The sequence below is a fragment of the Pinus tabuliformis genome, chromosome 9, assembly GCF_031772625.1.
Source record: "Pinus tabuliformis cultivar Carrire ecotype Pingquan chromosome 9, CPIR1, whole genome shotgun sequence".
Classification (NCBI taxonomy): Eukaryota; Viridiplantae; Streptophyta; class Pinopsida; order Pinales; family Pinaceae; genus Pinus; species Pinus tabuliformis.
The window spans coordinates 256,761,606-256,773,496 of record NC_142307.1 but is presented as its reverse complement, the minus strand read 5'-3'; positions in this window follow the sequence as shown (position 1 = coordinate 256,773,496).

The window sequence follows — 11,891 nt, the reverse complement described above, 5'->3', positions numbered from 1 at the left end:
GTCGTACAGGCACCCTCTACAGCAGCACCAGGTACTGACAAAGGAAAAGGAATAATGGGTGCAGAAAAAGAAACAGTGAAAGAAAAGCATGCCCCTTCAAATGAGCAGCAGCAAGAGCCCCAACAAGGGTAGCAAACAGAACAGCAACAAGAGCAGACTGCCCCTCCACAAACGGATCTACCAGCAGCTCCAGCAATGCAAACTCCACCTCCACAGACTGAGCCATTGACTGCTCCAATTTTACAGACCCTAGCACATGAGGAGAGGGGTACGAAAAGAGCCAGAGAAGAGTCCACTCCTGCTAGTGGATCCTCCCAGCAACCCCAGACCAAGAGGCCAAGAGCTGACTCCCCGGAGGTAGAAGACATCACTGAAGAATTCCTTGACAGTTCAAGGAAAAACAGGGAGGGCAGCCAGCACAAAGGGACAAGCTCCTTTCAGCAGGAGCAAGTATTGCAACTTGGTTTGGAGGTGTCTTCCTCCTCCTAGCAGAGCAAGAAGCCCAAGAGCACTAAGGCTTCTTTCAAACAAATAAAGGCTCAGAATGATCTGCTGAGGGCAGAGGTCTACAAACAATTTATAGATGCAACACTAGCCCAGCAAGAAAGGCTAATGTCTGTGTATGACATTAAAGAGGAAAAAATCATCCTCAGCCACTTTAAGCCTACAATACCGCAGCCTAAGTCAGCTGCAGATTTTGTGAAGATAAGGGTGGAAGTCATGGCCAAAGACATCCATCCCATGTACCAAATTGAACTCCACAAGCAAGCTGGAGAGATGGTTTATGCAACCTTGGTGGAGAGGGCAACCATGGCCCATGAGCTAAAGGAGTCCCTGAAAAATACCAACACACATTTGGATTTTGAGAGAATGTCCTCTTTGGCCAAAGACAATAGAATAAAGTCACTTGAGGACATCATTATTGATCTAGGACATGATCCTAGTGAACCAAAGGGTGTAAAGGCCCTTCTGAAGAAAAAAGAAGATGACCTAAATGCATTAAAGAAGAGGTTAAAGCTGCTGCCCACAGAGCACCCTCAAACGGCAGAGCTACAAAAGGAAAAACAGGTGGATGACCAACTGGACCTCATAATGCAGCTAAACCAGAGGGTCCTGGATTTGGAGAAAGAGCTGGAAGGAGAATTACAAGATAAACAAGGTGAATCCACATCCCAGGCTCCTCCAACTACTTCAATAACAGCAACAACTACAGGAGCAGCAGTGGCCCCCACAACAGAAGCAGCAGGAACAACAACAGCTCCAGATGCCAGCACAAGTGTAGAAGAATTGACTAAGGCCATCAAGGAAATGGAGCTCCAGGCAAATGAGATAAAGAAGGCCAAGGAAAAATTGGCAGAACTGGATGCCAAGTATGAAAAATCAAAAGTAACTGTAGCAGAGCAGGGCAGAGAAATAAAGGCCCTAAAAGACAAGATAAAGGCCTTAGAGAAGGAGCTGAATCTAGAGACTGCCATGGCCATCATAAAAAGGATTCTATGGGCCAAAATTGGCCAATCCATCAGTCAACAATGGAGATCAATCAAAACAATACATGAGCAGATGGACTTGATGGTCCAAGCACAAGCAGAAATCCATAAGGCCAAAACATTACTAGGAGACAGACCTGAACAGGCCAAAAGAATGATAGACTTCCTGAACAGGCAAGAAAACGAGGAACTGGCAGCCATAGGAATTTCCAACAGAACGGAGGCTGTCCTCACTACCAAGAAGGTACTAACTCTCAGGAATTATGTTCAAACAGTGGAGAGGAAGTGCTATGAGATACAGGGTGATGTGGAGGAATATAAACTCAAGATGGCAGTGCTGCAAGCAAAGGGCCTGCCCAGCCTCCTAAGCAGAGCAGGAAGATTGATCTCCCGAGATCAATTTGCCAACAGAATGGAAACTGTCATTGAAAATCAGATCACTGCATCTGGCAGCACATCTGAGCGAACAGGGCCTCCTACAGGACAAAGCTTATATGACAAACTTGAAGGCCTGTTCTTTATTGAGAATGAGGTAAATCATCTTTTTGAAACTCCTCCTAACTTTTATAGATATACAGAGACCGATGAGACTTTAATAAAGATTCGGAGACATCAAATCCCTAAGGAGGATTGGTAGCAAGAAATGCTTCAGATTTTGCCACGGTAGCCTTAGTTGTTCGGCCACTGCCAGCTCCAGGTCACTACAAAACAAACAGCATGACAAAGACAGCATTAAAGGCAGCTGACAGGTGACTCAACACATGGACAATGACAGCTAGCCTAAGGGATAAGACAATACACAAATTTTGACAGTGTATCCTCAGCCGACTCCAACAGCCGCCAAACCAACTGCTTTTGACTATTTTTTACAGCTAAGGCACCAAAGAGTTATTTCAGCATTAACTCTCTCAGCTACAATGCTCCAGGAGTTGGCATAACTTAAATGAGCCATTAACTCATTCTCTGATATTTTTCTTATGTAAATTTTGTATAAATACCCCCCTTGGCAATGCATTAGGGGTTGGTGATTTTGACTCTAAGGCAAATCTATTGTATACTCTCAGTTTGTCTAATACAAAGGGCTGGACCAGCTCAGTGATTTCCTGAAATACTTGATGTCTGGATGATGCTATTAGTGCTGATGTAGAATTCTTGTGCTTCCTGATGAAATAACAAGTTTTTCTCAATCTTTGTTCTTGTCTTCTTATGTTTATTAAATTGTACTCATGTTATTCTAAACTAGCAGTAGAGAAAAGAATAGTGCAGGATTTATTTTACTATACCTTGCGCTCAATATTTACTGTTGTAAATGTTTGTCTTCAGAATTAACCATGGACATGAATTCTTAACTGCTCATGTTTCTATTAATTCTATAAGTATGAATGTTATCTAGAAATTCTTCATTGCTTTCAGACTAATATTCTCACTGTCTTTCTTTAGCAGTTTATTTGTAAGATTCTTAATTGCCTTGCATAAACTGGATACACCACATTCAATCACCATTTCAAAAAATTGTTTCTCAGACACTAATCTGGCTCTGCAGCATCACTTCATTATCACACAGCACATCAAGCAAACTAAAGGACCACTGACTCCATGCCCAATGCACTAAGACATGCTAGTAAGCACCTATATATATTGACTGGAATCATCACCAAACACATTCCAAAAACAAAACTTGAACATCATAGCTAGCCTAAAATACTATCAGAACAGAGACAAATCATAAAGAGAGAGCCCTCTCTGATTACAGTTTGGCTAGAAACTGTAACCCAAAGATTGGTTAGTGGTTACCCCGGCCGTATTCCCTTGGGAGTCATAGGGAACAACCTGGGTGTTAACATAATTGGCGACTCCACTGGGGACTCCTTAGGATTTTCTAATTACTGTATATCTCCTAAAGCTACAGATGAAGTCTGAATACCAGCCAGGAAACCTTCGAAAATGTTTCTGTTTTACATTAATAGCTTTAGGGAAGAGCTGCTTCGGTCAATCTTCATACTAGCTTTGAGATCTATATAGCCATTCCAAAATCTTATCCAGCCCTTACAGATATCAAAATTTTTCCTAAAAAATATTCAAAAACTAGTTAGAAGCTGGCTCCCAAGAAGAATCCACGGTACACTAGGTCAAATCCTGACCCAAATCCAGCCCCTGTTTTTGAAAATCCTAACACCATCTCTACAATCATTAGGAAGCAGCAAGAGCAGGAAAATGTTGTTGATTTGAGTCCAGAGACAGTTCATCCTAACCCTGTTTCTACCCCAATCAAGGTTCTATTTCGATCTACCCTTGTCTCCCCCAGTTCACCATCTGCATCCCAAATCCCTCCTTTCACATCGTCATCCACTGCACATATCCCCTTGACCAACACGCTAGGTGCTGCTACACCTGTTACCCCTGTGGTACCCATCGTTCCTTTTATCCCAGTTGCTCCTGTAAATCCCCCAAACCTTGTGAATATGGCTAACAGATATGCACCTTTGCAATTACCTGCCAATCCTGCAGCTTTACCTCAGGATTACCAAACCAAAATCTCATATTTTGACTCCACTGGCCCTTTCACAGCTATTCAGCATGCCAAAAGGATGCAATATCATTTTGAGACCTATGAAATAGATGATGACAATGTGAGAATGAGGATGTTTGTTCAAAGTCTGACTGGGGATGTAAGAACTTGGTTTAGATCCCTGAATGCAAATTCCATCACAACTCTTGATGAGCTTTATCAAGCCTTTACTAACAGATGGGAGAAAAATAAAGATCCTCTGCACATACTTGGTGAATATGACACTATCAAACGAGGTCCTCAAGAGACCGTTCTGGAGTATTGTGCGAGATTCAACAATGTATATAATGCAATCCCACAAAATTTAAGACCTCCTCCTGATTTGGCCTTGTACAAATTTCCTGATGGTTTTGACTCTGATATGGCCTATCAGTTGAAAGAGAGAGCTCCTGAAACCCTTGCAGATGCCCAAAAGGTTGCTATCACAGTGGAAGCTAACCTGATTGCTAAAAGAAACAGAGCAAGGTTGGAAAAGAGAACCACCTTCAAAGAAGAACCCTCAGCCTTTGATCAAAAATTGGATGCAATACTCACTGGTATGAAGAGATTGGGAGATAGAGTGGAATCAGTTGAGAGAAAATCATCATGGGAAGCACCACAAAACAACCCTCCTAGGAATCCAAATTTTAGGAGAACTCAAAATCCAAACGTTGGCAAGGCCATTTCTGACCCAGACATAAGACCCCCTTTCCAAGAGAATTATGCTGAGACTTCCACATTAAGTGAACCCAATGAAGATCCCCACATTAATTTAATGGGTTTGGATGGCGAAAGTCAAGTCTTTTTAACACAAGACGATCATGAGAATGATGAAATCAAGCTGTTCCAAACCAAATCAGGTGAGTCATTTGACTTTAAGCAAGGCTATGACACAGCTTTTTATGAAGTCCATAAACAATACAAGCTAAGGAGTAGAACTGTAAATGTAACGCAGCATGAAAAGATAAAGGATAGCCAGCAGCCCAAAAGAGCCATAGTCACAGAGCCAAATGACACAACGGAATCACTTGCAAAGGAAGTAACCATTGAAGAAGTCACTGAACCATTTTCTTCAAAACAACAGCCCATGGCTACATCATCCTTGCACCCTAACCCAAGTATCACTCCTCAAGAGATGAGCAAGAAGGACAAACCTCAAGATCAAGATAAGAAACAAGAAGAAGAGTTAGTGAACAAGGAAAGAACTATCATCCAAAACCAAAAGACCAAATCTGAAAAACCCTTTGACCTGGAAACTAAAATTGGTAAATTGAAGGTAGCTATTCCTCTTTCAGAACTAGACAAGCATGACATTTATAAACAACAAATCAAGAAGTCCCTTCAACTTACTAACAACAAAGATGATGTCAATGTGTTGGATGATACCCCAGAATTGCTGTTCGGTCCAGAAATGGATGGAAAAACAGTAGTCACAGGGATCTTACCTTTTTATGTAAGTTTACATGTTCATGATAAGATATTGCACAATGCAATGTTTGACTCAGGTGCCTCTCACAACCTCATGCCAAAAGCAGTCATGGAAAGATTGAATCTAGATATTACAAGACCATATAAGGACCTATTCTCCTTTCACTCTAGCCAAGTCAAGTGCTTAGGTATAATAAAAGATCTATGTGTGTCCCTTGTTCAGTACCCAAATAAAACAATTCTAATGGATGTTGTAGTTGCTGATATCCCTCCCAATTATGGGATGTTGTTATCAAGATCATGGGGGGCTAAACTCCAAGGTTCCCTATAAATAGACATGTCATATGCAACCATCTCTATCTTTGGGCAACCAAAAATACTATACAGAGAAACACTTATGAAATACATGGTCAGTAGTGAAGAAAAACCTCAAAATTTTCCCATATATGTTGTTCATTCTGATATAGACTCATATATTCTTTTCAATGATAATACAGGTCTTACAAATAATGATGTTGAAACCAAAACACTTGAGCAAGACCAGGATATTGATGAACAAACTGCTACACAAGAAATAATGGTTAAACCATCACGAAACAAAACTGTTGTTCTAGAAATCAAGCTAATTCAATCAAGTGATCAGACTGTCCTAGAAAACAAACTAGGTGAAAAACCAGAACTTCAACTTATGATCCCAGATCACAGGGAACTTATTAAATCTCCCCTAGAAAAAGAGAACCTATGGTTTCTTGAATTTAATGGGTCAGTCAACAAATTAGGGGTAGGAGCTGGAGTCTGGATACATAATAAACAACATAGTCATGCAGAGGGCCGAGCCTATAGGTTAAACTTCAGATGCACCAACAATATGGCAGAATATGAAGCTCTCTTATTAGGCCTTAAGCTAGTAAAATCCTTACAAGCCATAAAGGTTTCAATTATGGGAGATTCAGACCTGATCATCCAACAAGTAAAGGGAAATTTTGTTACTAATGATAAAAGACTAAGATCTTATGGGTCTGCTGCTGCTGAACTACTACAGTCCTTCACTGAATTCCAGATTACCAAAATTCCTAGAACCCATAATCTGCATGCCCATAGCTTGGCCACATTTGAAAGTACCTGCAAGCTACCTTTTGAGCCCCACCACTGCTTTTCAGCCGAGATAAAACACAGACCATCTGTCCCAAACAATGTCAAGGATTGGCAAGTGTTTGATGATGATACACAAATAAACAATTTCTTAACTTTACAGCAAGAATTTTCAGGACTAAACATTGACACTGAAAGAGCAAGTCAATCACAAATACCTGAAAGAGCAAGTCAATCACAAATACAGAGTAGACAGAATAACAAAGCAATATCACCCAAAACAGCTAACCAAATGCTAAATCCTACAATTTTCAACAAAGACAACATAAAAGAAATTCAACAAATTAGTTATGAGGAGACAGCCGAAGATGAGGCTGAAGTGATACAATTGAAGGACAATTTTCTTCCAACAGGCTTAGCTCCTTTAGAAGACATTTTCGACTCCAATGATGTTCCCAACAAACCAAAAATGCAGCCCCTCAACACTGCCATAGAAGAATGCAACATTGGGACTGCTGAACAACCCAAAATAATAAAATTGTCTGCCTCCCTACCTCCTGACCAAAAGCCTAAATACATTGACCTTTTTAAAGAGTTCCAGGATGTCTTTGCATAGAGTTATGAGGACTTAAAATCCTATGACACCTCGGTAATTCAACACACTATCCCTCTCAAGCCAAATCAAAAACCCTTTAAACAAAAATTGAGGAGAATCAATCCTATGCTTCTCCCAGCAATGGAACAAGAGGTACATAAAGTGTTCAAGGCAGGCATCATAGCACCAATCAGATTCTCTTATTGGATTTCAAACCTAGTCCCTACAAGAAAGAAAACCGATGAAATAAGGCTATGTGTTGACCTAAGGAACTTGAATCAAGTATCCTTGAAAGATAATTAACCCTTACCCAAGATGGATCACGTCTTGCAGAGAGTAGTGGGGGCCTCAAGAATTTCTCTACTTGATGGATTCTTAGGTTTCAACCAGATCTTAGTTCACCCTGATGATCAAGACAAAACTGCATTCACAACCCCATGGGGAACTTTCAAATATGTAAAAATGCCTTTTGGATTGAAGAATGCAGGGGAAACATTTCAAAGAGCAATGGATATTGCTTTTTCCAAAGAGATTCATGACTTCCTTGTCATTTATTTGGATGATCTCACACCTTTCTCAAAATCAGACCAAGAACACTTGAAACATTTGAGACAGATCTTCCTAACATGTAGAAAATATGGAATCTCCTTGAATCACAAGAAATCCCTGTTTGGTTTGGAGGAAGGTAAATTGTTGGGCCACATCATTTCTAAAGATGGCATTAGGATTGATCCAGACAGAATCCAGGCCATCTTACAAATGCCTCACCCAAGAAATGTAAAGGAATTACAAGCCTTTTTGGGTAAAATCAACTTCTTGAGGAGATTTATCCCAAATCTGGCCGAATTGAGCAGGTTACTAAATAACATGTTAAAAAAGGATTCAAAGGTAAAATGGACGATAGAAGCAAGTCAAGCCTTTGAAGGAATAAAATTGGCCCTCACCCAAACTCCAGTCCTAACAAATCCACAATTTGATAGGGAATTTATCATATTTTCCTTTGCTTCCCAACACACAATTGTTGTTGTCTTATTACAAAAAGATGACCAAGGAAATGAGAAACCCATTGCTTTCTTTAGTAAAGCTCTTAGAGATGCACCCTTGAAATACCAGATTATGGAAAAGCAAGCATATTCCTTGGTCAAACATATTAAAGACTTTAGGATCTACATCCTATACTCCCATGTTATAGCCTATGTACCAAGCCCAATTGTCAAAGACATACTTACTCAAGAGAACTTAGAGGGCAGAAGAGGAAAATGGATTGCAAGTATTTTAGAATTTGACATTGAAATAAAACCTACAAAACTGATAAAAGGACAAGGTCTAGCTAAATTAATGTCTGAAACAAATTTCCAAGCCTTGGACATCAACCAACTAGACAGTGAACCGGAACTGGCGACTCCAAAGATCAATGTAGCCTTTGAACAATCCCCCTAGTATTCAGATATCTGTTATGTGTTACAAAACTTGTGTGCTCCCCCAGGGCTGTCCAGAACTAAATGTAGGTTCGTAAAAATGAAAGCTTCAAAGTTCTGTGTTATGAATGGAAATTTTCTTTGGAAAAACCATTAGGGTATATTGTTAAACTGCTTAATTGACAATGAGACTAGCAAAATCATGGAAGAATTTCATGCAGGCAATTGTGGTGGACATTTGTATTGGAAGTCCACTGTGGATAAAATATTAAGAGCTGGTTACTACTGGCCTACTGTTTTCTCTGATGTCAAGAAATTCACCACCTCATGTCATAAATGTCAAGTGTTTGAGGGAAAGAGAAAGTTACTGCCACTCCCTTTGAGGCCTATTGCAATAGAGAGACCTTTTCAACAATGGGGCTTGGATTTCATTGGGGAAATTCATCCTTCATCTTCAGGCCAACATAGATGGATTCTAACGGCTACAGACTACTTCACTAAGTGGATTGAAGCTGTTCCATGTAGACAAGCAAATGATTCAACAATCATTCAGTTTTTGGAGAATAACATATTGGCTAGGATTGGTTGTCTTGACAAAATAATAACAGACAATGCTGCTGCTTTCAGATCTAAGAAGATGGTGAGTTTCTGCCACAAATTTCACATTACCTTGGGCCATTCTACTGCATACTATCCCCAAGGAAATGGCCTTGCTGAATCATCAAATAAAAGTCTGGTAAAAATCATAAAGAAAGTATTAGAAGAAAATAAAAAGAATTGGCATAAGAAACTTGTGAATGCCTTATGGGCAGATAGACTAACAACCAAGAGATCAATTGGGGTCAGCCCATATGAGTTAGTCTATGGATTAGAAGCTAAATTCCCTTCATCACTAGGGATTCCTGTCATGAAACTTCTCCAAGAAAGTCAAGCTGAACCAAATGACATGCAAAGAAGGATCAATCAAATAATATGTTTGCAGCAAACTAGAGATCAAGTTTACAGCAGGGTTCAAGTTTTACAAGAAAAATTAAAGAAAGCTTTTGACAGAAGGACTAAGGCAAAAGATTTCAATATTGGAGACAAAGTCCTCAAGTGGGATTCAAGAAGAGAGGATAAGGGAAAACATGGAAAATTTGACTCCCTTTGGAGAGGGCCTTTTTTCATACAAGCAACACAGGGAAATAACGCTTACTTTTTGGAAAATTCTGATGGCACTGACTTAGGTGAAGGTCATGTGAATGGCAGGATGCTGAAGCACTATTTTGACTACCATCCATGAGTACAGCCTAATTTTCCTTTGTACATAATCAGGTGTATATATTACTTTCTGTTAAAATGTAAAAATACAGTTTCTCAAGTTTTATTGGTTCTCAGCTAAAAGCTAATGAGTTCAGAGATCTACCAAGATGGGAAAAATGCAATTTTGGCATTTCAAAGCAGCATACTTCAAGTTTTGGTAAAAGCAGTCAAGGGCCAAGGCAGTCTGACCTGCTGTTCTTGGTCTTTCAAATGGAAAACACATCCCCATGTGGAGCCACTGTTAGCTACCTATACCAATAGGTTTCATATTTCATGATTGGCAAAGAAAGTTCCAAATATGATCTGCTTTGATGATACAAAGATCCCATATTTCCAAGAGAAGACACTGTGTGTATAGAGCTTGATGTGGACTCAATTTTGATGGATGGTCAAACAGCCTAATCTGGATCATGCCATGTTTCAATTTTTTGTTGTAGAATATAGAAATAATTATGTCCAAACTGTTTAATCTTGGCAGACCAGTAGCTTAGGTAGAGAATTAAGGTTCCCAACTGCTTAACCTGGGACCTTGGAAGCAATAAGGGTAGTTCTAGATAGAAAATCAAAAGAAAAAGCCAAGAGAAAAGAAAAGGCACATAAGGGTCTGCAAGTCTAGGTGCACCCTCCATGGAGAAACAAAAAATGCTAGGCAAATAGATGGGTAGGCAGATGGGGTTGAAGAAATGTCATTCCTTACAATTGAATGTGGGCTAACCTATTCACAAAGGAAAATCAATGGTTTGAGAAGGTCCTCTTCTCCATCACGTTGCAGCAAAGCAAAGGAGCATGTCTAACTTTCCATTTTCCCCTTTCCCATTCATTACTGACATCCCCTCATCAGTTGTGTTCATCAAAGAATTTGAGGTTTTATGCTGGTTCTTATTCCTTTAAAAAGCCACATTTCTTGTCTAAAATTCTTTTCATTTTGATCTACTCCCTAAACTAAGTGATTTTCAAATAAACTTAGTGATGTCACTCCTCATTTCACCTTTTCCATCCATATTAACCCCTAACTTCTATTATCTAAATCCCCTATGTTACCCTTTCCCCCTACTATAATAACACCATGGTGTATAAATCCCAAACAATGTATAGATATCCTTCCCTTTTAGCACTATAGCTCATAAAGTTTGTCTGAGGGAGACATTGGTCCACCAGGGACCAGGGCCAACCCTCTCATGGGATTGCTCTAGCCTCTGGTTGGAGTAATAACCTCCCCCCAAACCTTCACCTCCCCTCTGTTCAGAAATTCCACAAAGAACCCCCTTACCTCTGCTAAAACCCACTAAAAAACCCTTTTTCCTACAGAAAAACCCACAAAAAACCCTTAAACCTAAAGTTCTCCGCCCAAAATATTAAATTGAATAGTTTAATGGAGGCGGGACCCCCCCAACATGCACCATCCATCGGGAGGCTCGCCAGCCATCCATCATCTGCCACCCTCGATCCAACGGTGGGCGGGTATTTTAGGATCCGAACCTGCCGACCTTTAGCGTCCGGGGAACGGTGGTTTTCTGCCCCGTACATGGGACGCGTGGCAGGCGGCGGGGTTGTTCGGAGCCCCCCTCCCCGATACCGCCTTTGCCCAAAGGTGATGCAGGGAAACCGCTTACCACCTTCCCCGTTACCACCTCCCCCTTATGTCATCCATGCGTCATCATGACGTAGCACCCTCTCCCACCCCCGCGCTGCGTGGCCCTCCACGTAGCCCTGCCACCTCATCCGCCCGCCACCGTGTCCGGCCATGCTGGCCTACACCTCAGCACCCACGTCACCCTCCGTACCCGGGCCCGCCATGACGTCATGCTGACGTCATCAGCGGAAAGGCGCCAATTACTTATTTTTTCCGAATTTTTCGTTAAAAGTCATGATTTAGGCCATTTTATGTCATTTTCGAGCGAAAAAGACATAGCCGTTGTCGCTGGTTCACTGCCATATCGCCTCCGGACCTCCAAATTCAAACTTGCGACCGAACCAACTCATCAAATCAGCTACATTCAACCTTCACAGTTCGGCCCACA